At 35.5% G+C, this 15,416-nt stretch overlaps 1 long non-coding RNA gene across 3 annotated transcripts in view; it reads right to left on the bottom strand.

Annotated features, from left to right (window-relative positions):
• Positions 1-948: 948 nt before the first annotated feature.
• LOC145690066 (uncharacterized) overlaps positions 949-15,416 on the bottom strand; it is a 905,981-nt gene continuing 891,513 nt past the window's right edge. For all 3 annotated transcript variants that reach the window (XR_014132149.1, XR_014132150.1, XR_014132148.1), the window contains one exon: positions 949-3,253. This is a non-coding gene — a long non-coding RNA (uncharacterized LOC145690066). The remainder of the gene's footprint in view (positions 3,254-15,416) is intronic.

Here is a 15,416-nt window from a genome sequence, read left to right as displayed (position 1 = left end):
TGGATCCTACAAGATATGCGCTATGTGTTCCCCGTAGTTTGCTACACATAATGAAAGACGTTTTTTCTAGCCCTGATGAACACGTAATAACACTTCCGGCGTCATAGAGTCACAAGCGTGCCAGATTTGTTGTTCGAGGTGTCGAAGATCAGCGATTTTTTTCTTCATGAATAAGTGTTTTGAGACGGAATCCAATAAAAGTCTAAGGGTGTCAGGTCGAGCTAACGGGATGGTCACTCAATTCGCCCTCGATGACCAAGCCAGTGGCTCGGGAACTGTGCATCCAATTCTCCATGGCACATAATGCATAGTGACTAGGCGCACTATCTTAGAAGAAAGCAGGGAAGTCACCTTCTGGGTTCAGCAGTGTTGGGAACACCTATTTATGCAGCATGTCAAGATATCTGTCCCCATTTAAGTTTCCAAGGTGAAGAACGACCCGATGATACGAGTGTTCCATATCCCACAACATACAATCACCTTTTCCGCACCAATTACCATCGAGGCATCTGTCCATACTGTGTTTGTGTCTGGACAATAACGGTGATTCTGTTTATTGACCCTACCGTTTACAAGGAACAGAGCGTCATCACTAAACAACACACTAAGAGGAAACGTGGGGTCCTTTATACATTTCGTCACAGCCCATTCTGCAAATTACATTCCTCTAGTTGCGTCATCCTCCGTTAGTTATTGCTGCAGTTGGAGTATATATGGATGTCACTTTTTTGTGTGCAACACACTGAGTATCGATCTCTGACTTATATCTGAAACTGGAGCTAAACGTCTGGTACTGCGTTTTGGGCTTTACATCAAGGATGTGTAATGAGCTTCTCACCTCTCTATGTTATTACCACCTCTCATAACCAGATGGATCCTGTTCCGGTCATGGGAAGCTTGTAATTGGGAGTGATTTATCAGACTTCGACTTGAAGAGCAAGTTCGGCACGAGTAGTGAGTTAATCGAACAGTTAACCAAACTATCTAAAATTTCTAATAATGAAAATCATTCAAGTTTCCTATAGCTAATTTCATGCATTTATTCATTCGGCAACCAAATCGATATGTAGGAAATACTCATCCGATATAAACCATACGCTCATGTACATCTAACATATTCATGCACATAAATCATGCAGATTACTTCCTTACATTAGTTTTTACATTTTATATTTTGCAGGCATCATCATGCTTTTCGTTAATGGTAAGAGACACATATAGAATACATGTTAGCCATCAAACTTAAAGAGATACAGATAATTACATGTTCCTTAAATTAGGGTTAAATTCCAAAGTTGGGCGTCCGTTTTCAGCGAAATTTTTAAAATTTACAGGAAATATATGGATAATTTGATCGTTTGTGTGCTTGATAATATATAAGTCTCTCGAAAAATCTGTTTATTTCTTATATATAAGCGGTTATAAACATGGGACTATATGGCGAGCGGAAGGAACTACTTGGCGTAAGGTAACCGAACAGTTCCATTGTGGGAAAGAAACGAGCATTTATGTTACCAACATGGCGAATGTACAAGGGCAATGAACTAGCAGTTTTAACATTTGTGAAGGAATACATTGATAACGAGCAAAATCTTTTAAAAGTTTGTGAAGAGCACGGATTAATGAACCTAATAACAAATTGCAGAAAGTGTGGAAAGGAGATAACAGTGAAAAAACTTGACGAAAGCGGACGCCCAACTTCGGAATATATGCCTTAAATTACTTTAAATTCATAGATAGAAAAAGAATATCCATAATCAGACCATACGTTTCCCAGACGATTAATTACCGTAGATTCTATTAGTTTAATCTTATAAGAAATTCATTACGACGTAGCTTCACTTTTAATAGCATATTATATAAGGACAAACCTTATTTCATTTCATTAAATCCATATCTTTTAATGTTGGAAAACATCTCTGATCATATTTTAAATTCTCCCTTCTGATATGCACTGGTAGTATGGCGATTAACTTTTAGATTCAAAACTTGTTGACATTTTGTCTGATGCTAATAATTTATTTTAATGCCTACATAGATACAAATAAACACGCAGTCGTAGTAAAGTGCATGATGAGTAATATATTGTATTATGATCATAATCATGGATAATTTAGCTATGAAGTTGAGCAATCTAACATATCGAACATCGAGGGAAATTTAAGCTATTTAATGCATAATTATTTGTTTAAACATTTTTGGGTAATAGTATACATGAGAACGTCGTGATCTGCGTTTCTTCTGTGTTCTATTACCACTTCTACATGAAATACCATAAATTTTCTACGTAGTGCAATAGTAAGAAGTATCCATGTGCACAAGACATGCGATATGTGTTAAATTTCCTCCCCCCCTTACACACACATAGTCATAGATAAAGTACAAGGGCACTACACATGCAGATATGAAGTACAGGTACGTTCTGTTTTATTTTTGTATCAGTCGATAAGTAAATCAAAGTCGCTTTGTTACCCCCTTGGTAAGTTCGTAGATACTCAATGAATAATCCCTGAAAGTATGAGCGTCCAGCTCCTTCGGGAACTGACGCGGCTTTACGTATACTATATCCCATTTTTGTCACAAAATTAATTAACCTTATAAGCAGTCTGTTACAGTAATTTCAATGATACGACATCACTTTTCTTTGGAATTATTAAAACTGCAAAAAAAATAATATATTCAACCTTTCTTTTAAGAAACACACTTTTTTACAACTTATTCTCACCACACATTAGAAGAAAAGAAGATGCATCTACTCAGTATTTAAAGAGATGGCATAATCACTAGTACATAAAGCTTATGAACATGAATGCAAAATTCTAATAAATTTTAATACATTAAAATAATATTCAGTAATCAAAATTAAACAAATAAATATGCCAATAATTAAACATTGAATACAACTATTTAGACAAATAAAACTGAAACAGAATTATGCCAATAATTAAACATTGAATACAACTATTTAGACAAAATAAAACTGGAACAGAATTAACAATCTGTTACAGATGCTACAACTACCGTTGCTGTTGTCTCATCCGTTGCAGTTCTCGGGGGTCAAATGCGTTGCTTTTCACGCAGAGATCCAGGAATTTGAAATTTCTGCAAAATACGCGATGCTGTTGTATGTGCAATGTTGTCCCTCTCTGAATGTCGGGCATTGAAGTCATCAGCTATGGCTGTGGCACTGCGTTCTGCACTGATGAGAACAATTTCAATCCTTTGTTGGCAGGTGATAGCCATGTTACATAACCTGAAAAGACAAATCAAAACTCATTACACAATGTAATATGCAATCCTTACTTCAAAAAAATTCATTCCTGATTACAGTTAGGTGAAAAATAACTTCTGATTCGTATTTTTGGTGAAATTCTAGCCTAGAATCATGTGTCGAGTACCTTCTCCATTTAAAATATTGTACCTGAATTCAAAATGTCGAATTCAAGATGGCCGCCATGATGCCAAACGGCATAATCTGGTGCGCCCCCATTCCAATTACTCACATCCAAAGTTTTGTTATCTCTCCTCAAGTCATTTCAAAAATAAAAGGGTGGTGCTGGACTTTTGCCTCACCCTGTATATCGAAATGCTTAAACAAGACGTATGGAAATTTTTCGCGCACAAATTGCATGACCAAACAGGCAGTTCTTCGGAAGTAGAGGCAATTTAGTTGCGTTAATGTGAAATCGGACTGACAACATTTTTAAGTCTTACTAAAAGAGAATCTTTTTTCTTCTCCATTCGACGAAGAAACGTTTTCAATCGGCATACCAATGAGGCAATGAATGCACTAACGCTTTTTGCGTTGTTTCTCCTTTATCTTCTAATAGAGAACACAAAAGGAAAAGAAAAAGGTCTAATTTTCTTAGCTTCGTTTTCTTCAACGCTGAGCTCGTGCATTAGAAATTACCAAAAGGTGGATTTCTTCCTAAAATCCTCAGAACTTCTAACAGGTAATTGATGCACGATTGGCTAACTTGTTTCTTCTCCCAAATTGAGCTGTTCCTGTTAAGTTTCCAGCAGAAAGCAGGTTGGAATGAAAAATATTTATTTGTTAACTGTATTCGTCTTCACCACAAAGAATAAATAAAACACAATCTTCCTTCATTGTCTATTCTGTATTCTTCTCTTTTCAAATGCATTGTACACTACCGGTCAAAAGTTTTCAAACACTCCAGATTCAAATGAATGTTTACTATGTGGATCTAATATTTTAGTACGAGGACTCTGAACATTCCAGCATGTGTCAAAGGTACTCCTGTATAAGGCATAAAACTTGACGACAGTTGGATCGAGATCTAAAAAGTACTACAGATGATACATGCCAATATAATTCTTAAAATCTTATATTTCTTATAGTAAAAAATACAGACATACAGTAGTTCGATGTAGTGACAGAAATTTGAAATAGAAACAAGTTTTCACATGTCTCGTAGTTCTTTATACCTCGTTGATCTGTCACGTTTAAAAGGCTAAAAAAAAAAAAAAAAAAAATCTATACTAATTTGAAAAGTGCATGGTTTCATATGCTCAATTATTTAATACCAACGAGAAACATACGCTTCCATTGAATAACTATTGAGAAAATGAGGACATATATAGACCTTCTTAAATGTAGCACTTTCGAACTATTTTTATTTATTTGTTTATAGAAATTTAGCACAACTTTTCAGCTCGAGGCTATATGCGATGTGGACCTACTGTTTAAGGTGGAACATCAATAACTGTAATGCGCTCAAACTTGTTCTCCTTCCGTGGATCGAATCCGGAATCACGTGCATGGAAGGTGCACATTAGCCACTACATCACAAGATTTTTTTTTTTAATTTGATACTTTTGGCTTTTTAAAGGTTAACTATGAAAGCTAATGCCAAAATAATTGGTCCACAGTATATGCTAACTTAAATTTGGGATGAGGTCATTTGTGGCTAAATAGTTACCGAATGCTCCTTTGGCGTGGGTTCAATTTACAGCGGGAGTCGATGTCGTTCGGATTCCACGTTAAGGTGTAAGTCCACGTCTGATATAGCCTCCGCGTTGAAAGGGACGCTAAGATTCGCTTAAGGACCCTTCACTCAAATTCGGGATGGTGGAAAACTTTTGACCCGTACTGTAGATACGTGTTGCATCCTTATTTTAATGTTGCAAGCAGTAAACTACTATTATCGGTATTCATTTACAAACTAATTACATATTATTAAGGAGTTCTCCAAAGAAATTTACGTAGAAATCAAGTTGAAAATAATCGTCTTTTTCTGTGTGTATTAACTCTTAAATAGTATTATCAGTCTGTAAAACTGTTAGTGGTCTCAAAATAAGAAAACAAAAATTCGTAACTTACTTTTTTTTTTTAAAAAAATAATAATTTAAGATCATTTTCAAAAACAGTAACTAAATTATGAAAAAAACAAAAAAATCATTAGCGTTCTGAGAGACTGGGACATACCGTTAAGAGCTGGATAAAACAGCATACCACCTAAAGATTAGAGTCTAACACGCTTGACCTGGGTAATACAACATACCATCTAAGGATTAATACGGCTACATACAGAAATATTGAACATAATCTATTGTGTATTTTAATTGAGCATCAACACTAAATGTTTTAAGATTTCAAAGCAAGGATTCAAGAGAAGTTTTTTTCAGCTAAAATTATCAATAAGCTACGAACACATGTATATTCTCACTGTAAACATAGTCACATGAGAAACATAGTCATATAATACACTATTCTGCTTTCATCATCTTCTGTTTTAGTCACTTTCCTAGAATAATTCCCATTATTAGTATTTTTATTACCCCTACTAGCATGTTCTATAGTTTCGTTTCAAACTTCTTCATTGTATTTCCATTTTACGTCATACATTCTCACCAAAATATAAACTGTTCTGCTTCTTCTCTTCTTTCTTTCTTTCTTTCTGTCTCTCTCTCTCTCTCTCTCTCTCTCTCTCTCTCTCTCTATATATATATATATATATATATATATATATATATATATATATATATATATATATCCCTTTAACATGATATTAATACATATCTTCCATGTTCCTATTCACAATCTTTTATTTTATTTATTATAACATTGTTCCCCGGTTACTATAACATTTATTTACATATACTGTTCCCCGGTTGTTCTTTCGTTCTAAAGTCATACCTCTCCTAGAGATCCAAATAAGTGGATATATTATGTACCAAAGCATATTTTGCCTTGCAAAATAACATTGTATAATACATTGCATTTGTCCAATTTTCGTCTGCAGTAAATTACGGATAATAAAGTGAGGTTCTCACCACCAGTTTCACCGACTTCGGGAGAACTTTGGGGAGATCGTTTGAGGATAAGTAATCTGTGTTTCGTCTTGAGCTATCCGAGTAAAGATACCAAAAAAAAAAAAAAAAAAAAAAAAAAAAAAAAAAAAAAAAAGATATGCAGGAGATCTAAGAAAACTTTGTGAGGACCAGGATCCCTAGTTGCCCACAATGTGTGCCCATGATCACCGCCTTAGTGTTCTAGCCAAGTTATTTTGTAAGTCTTTCAACTCAACCTCTCTGCCAGGAGCAATTACTATTCTACCTATATCTTATACGGATGCAGATGCAGATTTCCCTGTGGATACTGCTGCGGGGAAGATCCACTTATTGAGACAATCGATAGGTGAACTTGTGGGGACTTAGTTCCATGGGTTTTTCGAAACGTTGAGTTGTCTTTTCCAACAAGACCGTCAACGACTGTAGGTCGTCCAGGAAATGCATCTTTTCGATGGTAATTTCTGTCTCACATGCAGAATCCGAAATGCGTAAAGAATCACCTTCTGGGATAGTGCACGTGATTCGTGATATTCTCTCTGGATTGCCTTTGTATTGTTATGATCAACTCCTGACCAGTGTTGGGTAAGTTACTTGTAAAAATATAACGCGTTACAAGTTACTTTACTTTACCTTAAAATGTAACGTATAACTAACACGTTCCCTGCCCCAGAAAAGTAACTGTTACCCTACTTCGAAAGTAACAGAAGTAACGCGTTACTTTTAGATCTGAAACTTTGAATATGTATACAAAAAACATTATTTCAACTTTCCATATACTACTACTACAACTATTATTATTATTATTATTATTATTATTATTATTATTATTATTATTATTATTATTATTATTATTATTATTATTATTATTATTATTATCCCCAATCATTCTGATACTGATTTGCCCCCAATTATCGTAAATGTTTAGAGCTGTAGGTTGATATAATAGTAGAGCTGCTATATCCTTTCTTACGGATATTTACTTTCTAGTAATAAAGTCACAATTTATTCATATTATCCCCTTACTGTATATCGTTAATTATTGGCACCCATCAAACATATCCACAGTAATACCAACTATAAAAAATGCACTATTTTTGAAATAATATACTGCGCTGTAAAAAATTTTTCACTTTTTGTACACATAAACTGCAACCGTTTTTGATCACTTCTTTTACATGTACCAGGCAGACCCGAAACCAGCTAGAGAGGTTTGGGAGGGCCATGAATATGTTAGGAGGGGCCCAGTCATTAAAACTTCTCTTACAAGTATTTAAATTCTGTTTTTGTATTAATAATAGCATTTTGAATTGCGGTCTGGAGGGACCACGAAAACTTTAGGGGGGCCAGGCTCCTCCTGGGCCCCCCTCTGATTGCGGGCCTGGTACCAGGTATACATGTATGTAACAGAAGGAGTACGAAATGTGTACAAAACGTGTGAGAAATGTGCACAACTTGCACCCTTGGAAGTTTCTACAAGTTTCTCACACGTTTTCGACACAATTTGCACTCCTGTTGCACATATATATACATGTAAAAGAAGTGATCAAAAGTCGTAGCAGTTTATGCGTACAACAAGAATGTCAGGAATGATGCAATAAAAAAAATGGATTAAAAGATTGTGATCTTGGCTAAGAATTTTAGGAATGATCCAAAAACAATGCATCGAAAGATTGTGATCTTGGCCAAGAATTTTAGGAATGATCCAAAAATAATGCATCGAAAGATTGTGATCTTGGCCAAGAATTTTAGGAATGATCCAAAAATAATGCATCGAAAGATTGTGATCTTGGCCAAGAATTTTAGAAATGATCCAAAAATAATGCATCGAAAGATTGTGATCTTGGCCAAGAATTTTAGAAATGATCCAAAAATAATGCATCGAAAGATTGTGATCTTGGCCAAGAATTTTAGAAATGATCCAAAAATAATGCATCGAAAGATTGTGATCTTGGCCAAGAATTTTAGAAATGATCCAAAAATAATGCATCGAAAGATTGTGATCTTGGCCAAGAATTTTAGGAATGATCCAAAAATAATGCATCGAAAGATTGTGATCTTGGCCAAGAATTTTAGGAATGATCCAAAAATAATGCATCGAAAGATTGTGATCTTGGCCAAGAATTTTAGAAATGATCCAAAAATAATGCATCGAAAGATTGTGATCTTGGCCAAGAATTTTAGGAATGATCCAAAAATAATGCATCGAAAGATTGCGATCTTGGCCAATAATTAGTTTTTAGATCAGGGGCCACAAAATTTTTGAACGGCTCCTAAATCGAGTTTTCGTATTTTCTACGGAATAAGTATGTCACTATGTCACTGACAGTTCATATTCCATTGGTCTATTCTGAGAAATTTACTATAGGAAAGAAAGATTTGTTTCTGGAAAAATATACATATATTATAGTTACTCATCCGAAATGTAACGCAAACTAGGTACGTTACTTAAAAATTTGTAATGGGGTACCGTTACAGTTACTTTGAAAAAAATGTAGCGCATTACTAAAAATCGTTACTTCCCAAGACTACTCTTGACTAGTTGGGCCGCGGTGGCTCAGTGGTAGAGCGTTCACCTCTGGTGCTTGGGGTCTCGGATTCAATCCCAGCCCCCGCCAAGTGAACTTTGTGGTGGACAAACACCGTGTGCGTAGGTTTCCTTGGGGTTCTCCCGTTTCCTCCCACTATCTTCATTTCACCATTTTATTCATTACTCATCATCACCGTCTCCTTTAGCCTAACCGACATAACCGTAGGACGTAAAACTCAAAGATTTCATTTCATTTCAGTACTCTTGACTAGCGAAATTTTCCTCTAGAACGTATCCACTTATAATTGAGGTCCGTGACTTTTGTGCTGGACTACACTCTCGTAACAAATTTCATAAAAATAAACTGCCATAATTGAGTTTAAAAGACACTAAAATATAAGTGGGATATACCCACCCAACCAGGTACATTCTAGGAACGTGCCATTTAAGTTCCATATGTACCGTTTACGTACCTGGTACTTGAAAAATGTACATTTCATATGCATAGCACGTGTCGCTAGGTACGTGCCTTTCGAGGAATTTCTGACACTTGAAAGGTACTTTTACATGCTTCACTGGAATGTGAGGAATGTGAATGGCACATACCCCATGTACCACGGCATGGTTGTGCGTAAGTTTCGTATTGCGACTAGGGTTGCCAATTTAGCCACTTTGTGACGAGATCTGGCCATTTTGAGAACGTCGTTAGTCACATAATTTCCAAAGAGCCAATAGTGGCTTTTTAGCCATATGCTTTTCACTTCTATAGCCACTTTCTGAGTTTAGCCACATTGTAATATATTGTGTGTGTCATTTTGCAATTTTCTGACGTTTGATGCGTTCTCTAGGTTGTAACATTCTAAACCCCACTGGCAGAATTGTCCTCATAAAATTAGCATTGATGGTTATATTGTGACGTTACACAGCAGATAATTAGTTCAAAACCTGTACGTTAAAACTAGACGTTAAATAAAATTTTCGGGAAGACGTAAGTGTAAGTATAAACTAACTCCTTAAAGAAATTCAGCCTGATAATATAGACATCCTTCAGGAAATGGTTATCCTTCCTTTTCCATTATTATTTGGCTATGAAACAAATGCCGGAGACATATACAACCGCTATATACAACAGTGTGGTGTTGGAATGTGTAATGATTAGGATGTGATGTTTTATTTTATTTTTTTGAAAGTTCAACACTTCCAATGTACCCGTAAAAATGTACTAAAGAAATAGTGCCCATGTTTTTTAAATATTCAATTAGAACTGGACAATCTACATGAAATTTGCAATCGATCAGTGAAAACGTCATCTTTCTAGAGCCTGTAGTTTCTGAGATCTCATTGTCGAGAAACATATATGTGTATTTTAAAAGAGCTCCAAAGATGGCAGCACAATTCATTTGCATGTATTTCGGAGAAGGCTTATTAAAGGCAAAGGCCTTTGAACAATAATTTAAAAGGATAAACTTTGTGACAAATATTTATTTCAGTAATTTATTTAAACTACACTCTTTTAAAAATATTTGTCTTTGTTATAAACGTGAAATCACAAATAACCGTAAATCAAAGGTTTGAATGCTAAGATTATAGGTTAGAGCTCGGTCGCTCGTAAATGTTAGTGTAGTATTTTACTAGATAGTTAAATTGCCACACAGATGCCGGAGGAGGGCATATATTTTCAGAGTTAGCTACTTGGCTTTTTTTAAAAGTACAAGCTTCTAAATTCGAACGTCAAAATGAAGTGTTAAGGTTTTAGTATTTAAGTACTCGCACCCCCAGTTGCATAGCACTGCCCTAAGGAACATTACTGACATGCCTAGTACATTCCTGGCACATGCCAATGCCAAGTAAATGTGTCAAGTACATACACGGTACGTGATATACACATAATAGATACATTCCTCGGTATGTGTCATGCACGTACTTTTGGGCGGAAGTAACCTTATTCCTTACATGTGTATTTCACATGATTGCTCTATTCACGTACCTATCATGTACATTCCAATGTACCTCGAGGAACATTCTTTACACATGATCAGTATGTACTTGTGTTGGGTGGGTATTAGCCCTCCGTAGCACGCGCCGCGGAGTCATACTCCGCGGATGGAGAACTTTTAGTTTTCTTAATTTGATAGGCCACCGCTAGGTGTAAAATGCCGTGTAGCTTCCCCCTTCACAATCACGGGCACACAGGCTACACTGAATTTGATCAGCATTTTGCTGGTAGTTTGCTCTGAGTAAACAGTTTCGAGTGCGGAGTGTTGCTCCGCGCGCGTGCTTTAGAGTTTTCAATGTTGAGGCGTTTGCCTTAGCGTGCGGTGTACACAAATATGAACGAAAAAGAACAAGAACAGATACTGCGTATACTAGAAAATGAAATAGGAGCTTCAGATGATAGTGATGTAGACATAGTCGAAGAAAGTGATCACAATTCTGAAAGTGAGCAATCGACTGATGAAAATGACGCACACGTGCTTAATTGTAACATCAAGCCACGCGCGCGGAGTCTCACTCCGCAATGCGTATTTATCTTCTTTTTAATGTGTATTTTGTTTTGAAGCGATTTTAAATTGTTGAATATTTTCTTTTAAATGTTTCTGACAATTGCCAACGTATATTTTACAGTATAAACTCCATTGGACAGCTCTAATATTTTATTACTCTACCTGACTTAGATTTGTCGCGCGGTGGCTCAATGGTAGAGAGTTCACCTCCGGTGCTTGGGGTCCCTGGTTCGATCCCAGCTCGCGCCGTGTGGACTTTGTTGTGGACAAACATCGTGCTCGTGGGTTTTCTCGGGGTTCTCCCGTTTCCTCCCACTTTCTTCGTTTCATCATTTCATTCATTTCTGATCTTCACCGTCTCCTTTAGCCTAACCGGAATAACCTTGGGACGTAAAACCTAAAGATTTCATTTCATTTTCGACCATTTCTAGACTTAGGCCTACCTCTCTTTTCCCTTATGGTCTTCAAATGTTATAGAGCTAGAATTAGTACTAGAAATAGAAAGAGAAATTAAACTGAATATTCATTTTGATAATTCGAAGACAATGTTATTATTCATTACAATGGTTTATTCGGCAGAACGCCAGAAGCTGATTGGATAAAAGCCAGGTCCAACCTAAAAATCGATCAGCTTTTTTTCTCAAGAAAAAAAATGGACGGAGAAGAAATTACTGTCTATGGCTAAACTTTCAACTTGAACATTTATAAAGTCTTGTCGATAATGCCAATGAGCTGGAAACTGATGAATAGTAATACTGTAGATAGCAGAACGTACTAGATTTCACTTTTCGTTTTGCCATAGATTATTTCGCTATAGATTCCGGTTTTAGTAGTTTATCTCGTTTGCCCCAAGTCAGCATTTTTCAACCATCACGATCAATATGACCATTAAAACTGCTTGATTACGCTCTATGTGGTATGTAAGCGTCACTTATTCTATTATTGTGTCAAAAGAACGATGTAATGGATTAGAAGTTTTCTTAAACTTTTAAAATAAATACAAGGCACCTTACTTCAAAAATTATTAAGTTTATCTTTTACACTTGATTTCAGGAATTCATTATATAAGTTTTAATATTATTTTATTGTGAATCACATGTCAAATCCATTTTTTTAATATTGAAAGTGAGTTATATATCGTTTGTTTTATGTTTGATCTAAAGGAATTCCAATGGAAACAGAATTTTGTTTAAAAGCTTAACATTTCATACTAAAAAACTAGTTCAAATATGGAACTTTGTACGCGTGTATATAGAGCTTCACTGCACGTTTTGCGAGATTACTCGAAACTAAGAGAAATGGATATGGCGGATTTTGATACTAGGCACCTCAAATATGGTATACTATTACACTGTACATTACTATATCAACCATAAATTATCGACAGTACTTTGCAGCTACCTCGTATCTCGAAAACAAAACACATAGGCACCTCAAATATGCTATACTATTACACTGTACATTACTATATCAACCATAAATTATTGACGGTACTTTGCAGCTACCTCAAAAGCAAAACACAACTTTACAGAAGGACAAAAAGTTTTAAAAAGTTGGAGATTAGTTGAAAGTCAGCGACTTTTTTTGCTGGAGAAGTCAATGACGATAACAAATTGACTTCTCCATCAGAAAAGTCGCTGAATTTTAACTAATCTCCGACTTTTTCAAACGCTTTTTCTTCTCTTGTAAAGTTGTGCCTTTTTGAGGTATAGTACGAGTCGTTATGCATATACAGCAGTGCCATCTCCCCTTAGTTTTTGGACGCAATCAGCTGACATTTACCTTCAACCACTCCTGCTAATAAATACTCAGTGACGGTGGGTATATGTATGCATAAACGAGGATAGTGGAAAAACACTTTATATGGCTTGCGTATGGCACAGCTTTGCGACACTTCTACGATCACTTCGTATACAGCCTTCATATAGCACTCCACTTCATCAGGGCTTCCTTATGGCGTATTCCGTAGTAAAGAACACACATTGCATTTCGTATTTCTACCTTAATATACATGTGAGAAGTAAGATTCTCATATAATCTGATTCCTGATGCGAAAAACCAAAACCACACTATAAGGCATCTAGTTTCTTATTTTCACACAAATCAGTAATGATTTTTCTGATTGGTTACCAGATGAAATAAAATTTGGATATTTCATGTGAAGCTGTCCGTTCCGTTACAAACGCTTTCTCCCTTAGATGCTACCTCCCAGGTGATACGTTATTCTTTCTTGGAAATGTCATTTCAAGTTTGTTCTCCATGTTATATTTTTATTTCTGTTCAATTGTGTTATGCTGCAAATAGCTATAATAATTTCTTTTGAGTACAGTGATATGTATTATCATATATTATCATATAAATATATTATCATATTTTTAGTATATTTATTTTGCATTTTAAGTTATGTATTTTTGAAACAACAAAATGTTGGTTATTATGTAATTCTAAGCACTTAACATTACGAAACTGATTCTACACTTGTGTTATTCTTCAATGCATTTAAGAATTTGCTAAACTTAAAAAAAAGGGGGGGGGGGGTAAGCTTAGCGAAGAGCAGTGGCATAATTTGGGAATGGCAAGGAAGGGCAATTTCCCATCTCTGAGTTTGAGAATAAATGCTTTTTAATGAAATGTATACTAATAATATTACTAAGAAACGCGAAAGTCTTATGTGAGAGGACAATTTTATACCCTTGCAAAATATGAAACGGCGCTACAGGCGAAATGCGTTCAAATTTATCTTCTCGGGTAAAAATTCATCTTTCAAAGTATAAGATCATAAAAATTTTTACTTTTATATCGTCAGTTACTTTGGTTCGTAAAGAAACTCTTAATTTTAATCAAATATATAGCACAACATTTAGAAATAAATATTAATATCATCACCATCATAGGTATTCTGCCATTATTGGCAAGTTACTTGCCGCAGCTAAGATGATTCCATGCTCCATGCTCTTCCGCTAACCTCTTTGTCTTCACGTAGGATTGCTCTATTTTTATATAACCCATTAATTGTTGTCCCCTTCATGCCCTCCCTCTCTTTCTTGCCACCATACACACTAAAACGTCCCTCATGATACAGTTCCTTCTTAGTCAATGTCCCAACCAGTTTCTGTTTCTCTTGTCAATAATATCTAAAATTCTTGTTTTCTCCCCCATCATTTCTAAGACCATCTCATTCGTTTTCCGCTCGATCCAGCTAATTCTCTGCGTTCTTCTCCACTCCCACATTTCGAAATGTTCCAGTCGTTTTTCATCATTTTTGCGTAATGTTTATATTTCTGACCCAATACTCCACACGAATCGCTTTATGAGTCTTTTTCTCAACTCTTTGTTCAAGGTCCCAAAAAATAGTAGGCTATTTTCTTCCTCCTAAAGGCTTCTTTCGCCATTCCTATCCTTCCTTTTATTTCGCGTTCGAATTTCATATAATCATTGATAATACTACCCAGGTATCAAAAACTTGTCATCTGTTATATTTTCTCCTCTTCTACTTGCATGTATGATACCGACCGATTCGTTCCAATCATTATGGTTTTTGTTTCTCTAACATTTATTTTCATCCCATATTCTTCACAGCCTTGCCTTAAGTTTTCTAACATCTTATCGATTTTCTCTTCAGATTCTGCAACAAAGACCATATTATCTGCAAACCGTATACAACTAGTCATTCTACCTCCTACTGAAATACTGTCTTCATTTTGTAGCGTTTGCATTCTCACTATCTCTTCTAGATAGATATTAACTAATGTAGGTGAGAGACAGCACCCCTGTCCAATTCCCCTTCAAATTCCACTTTCCTTTGTCATTTCCTCTCCTAACATTTACTTGTTGATTCATATAGGGTCTATAAGTTTCTTATAAATCTTCGATATTTCCATTTCAATCCAACCTTCTCTAGAACCAACAACAACAATTCCCAATTGGCGCGGTCAAAATAATAATAAAAAATATACAAAATGCAGAATGTTAGTAGTTGTGGGCAAACTACTCGCCCAAATGAATATTCATGAGTGTGTACTTTTCTGACATGGTAGCACTTGGTAATGCACGTTTTAAAAAAATGGATACAC

The sequence above is a fragment of the Thermobia domestica genome, chromosome 7, assembly GCF_964235325.1.
Source record: "Thermobia domestica chromosome 7, izTheDome1.hap1.1, whole genome shotgun sequence".
NCBI lineage: Eukaryota > Metazoa > Arthropoda > Insecta > Zygentoma > Lepismatidae > Thermobia > Thermobia domestica.
The sequence above is the reverse complement of the archived record's forward strand: the minus strand, read 5'-3'. Positions and strand labels throughout refer to the sequence as shown.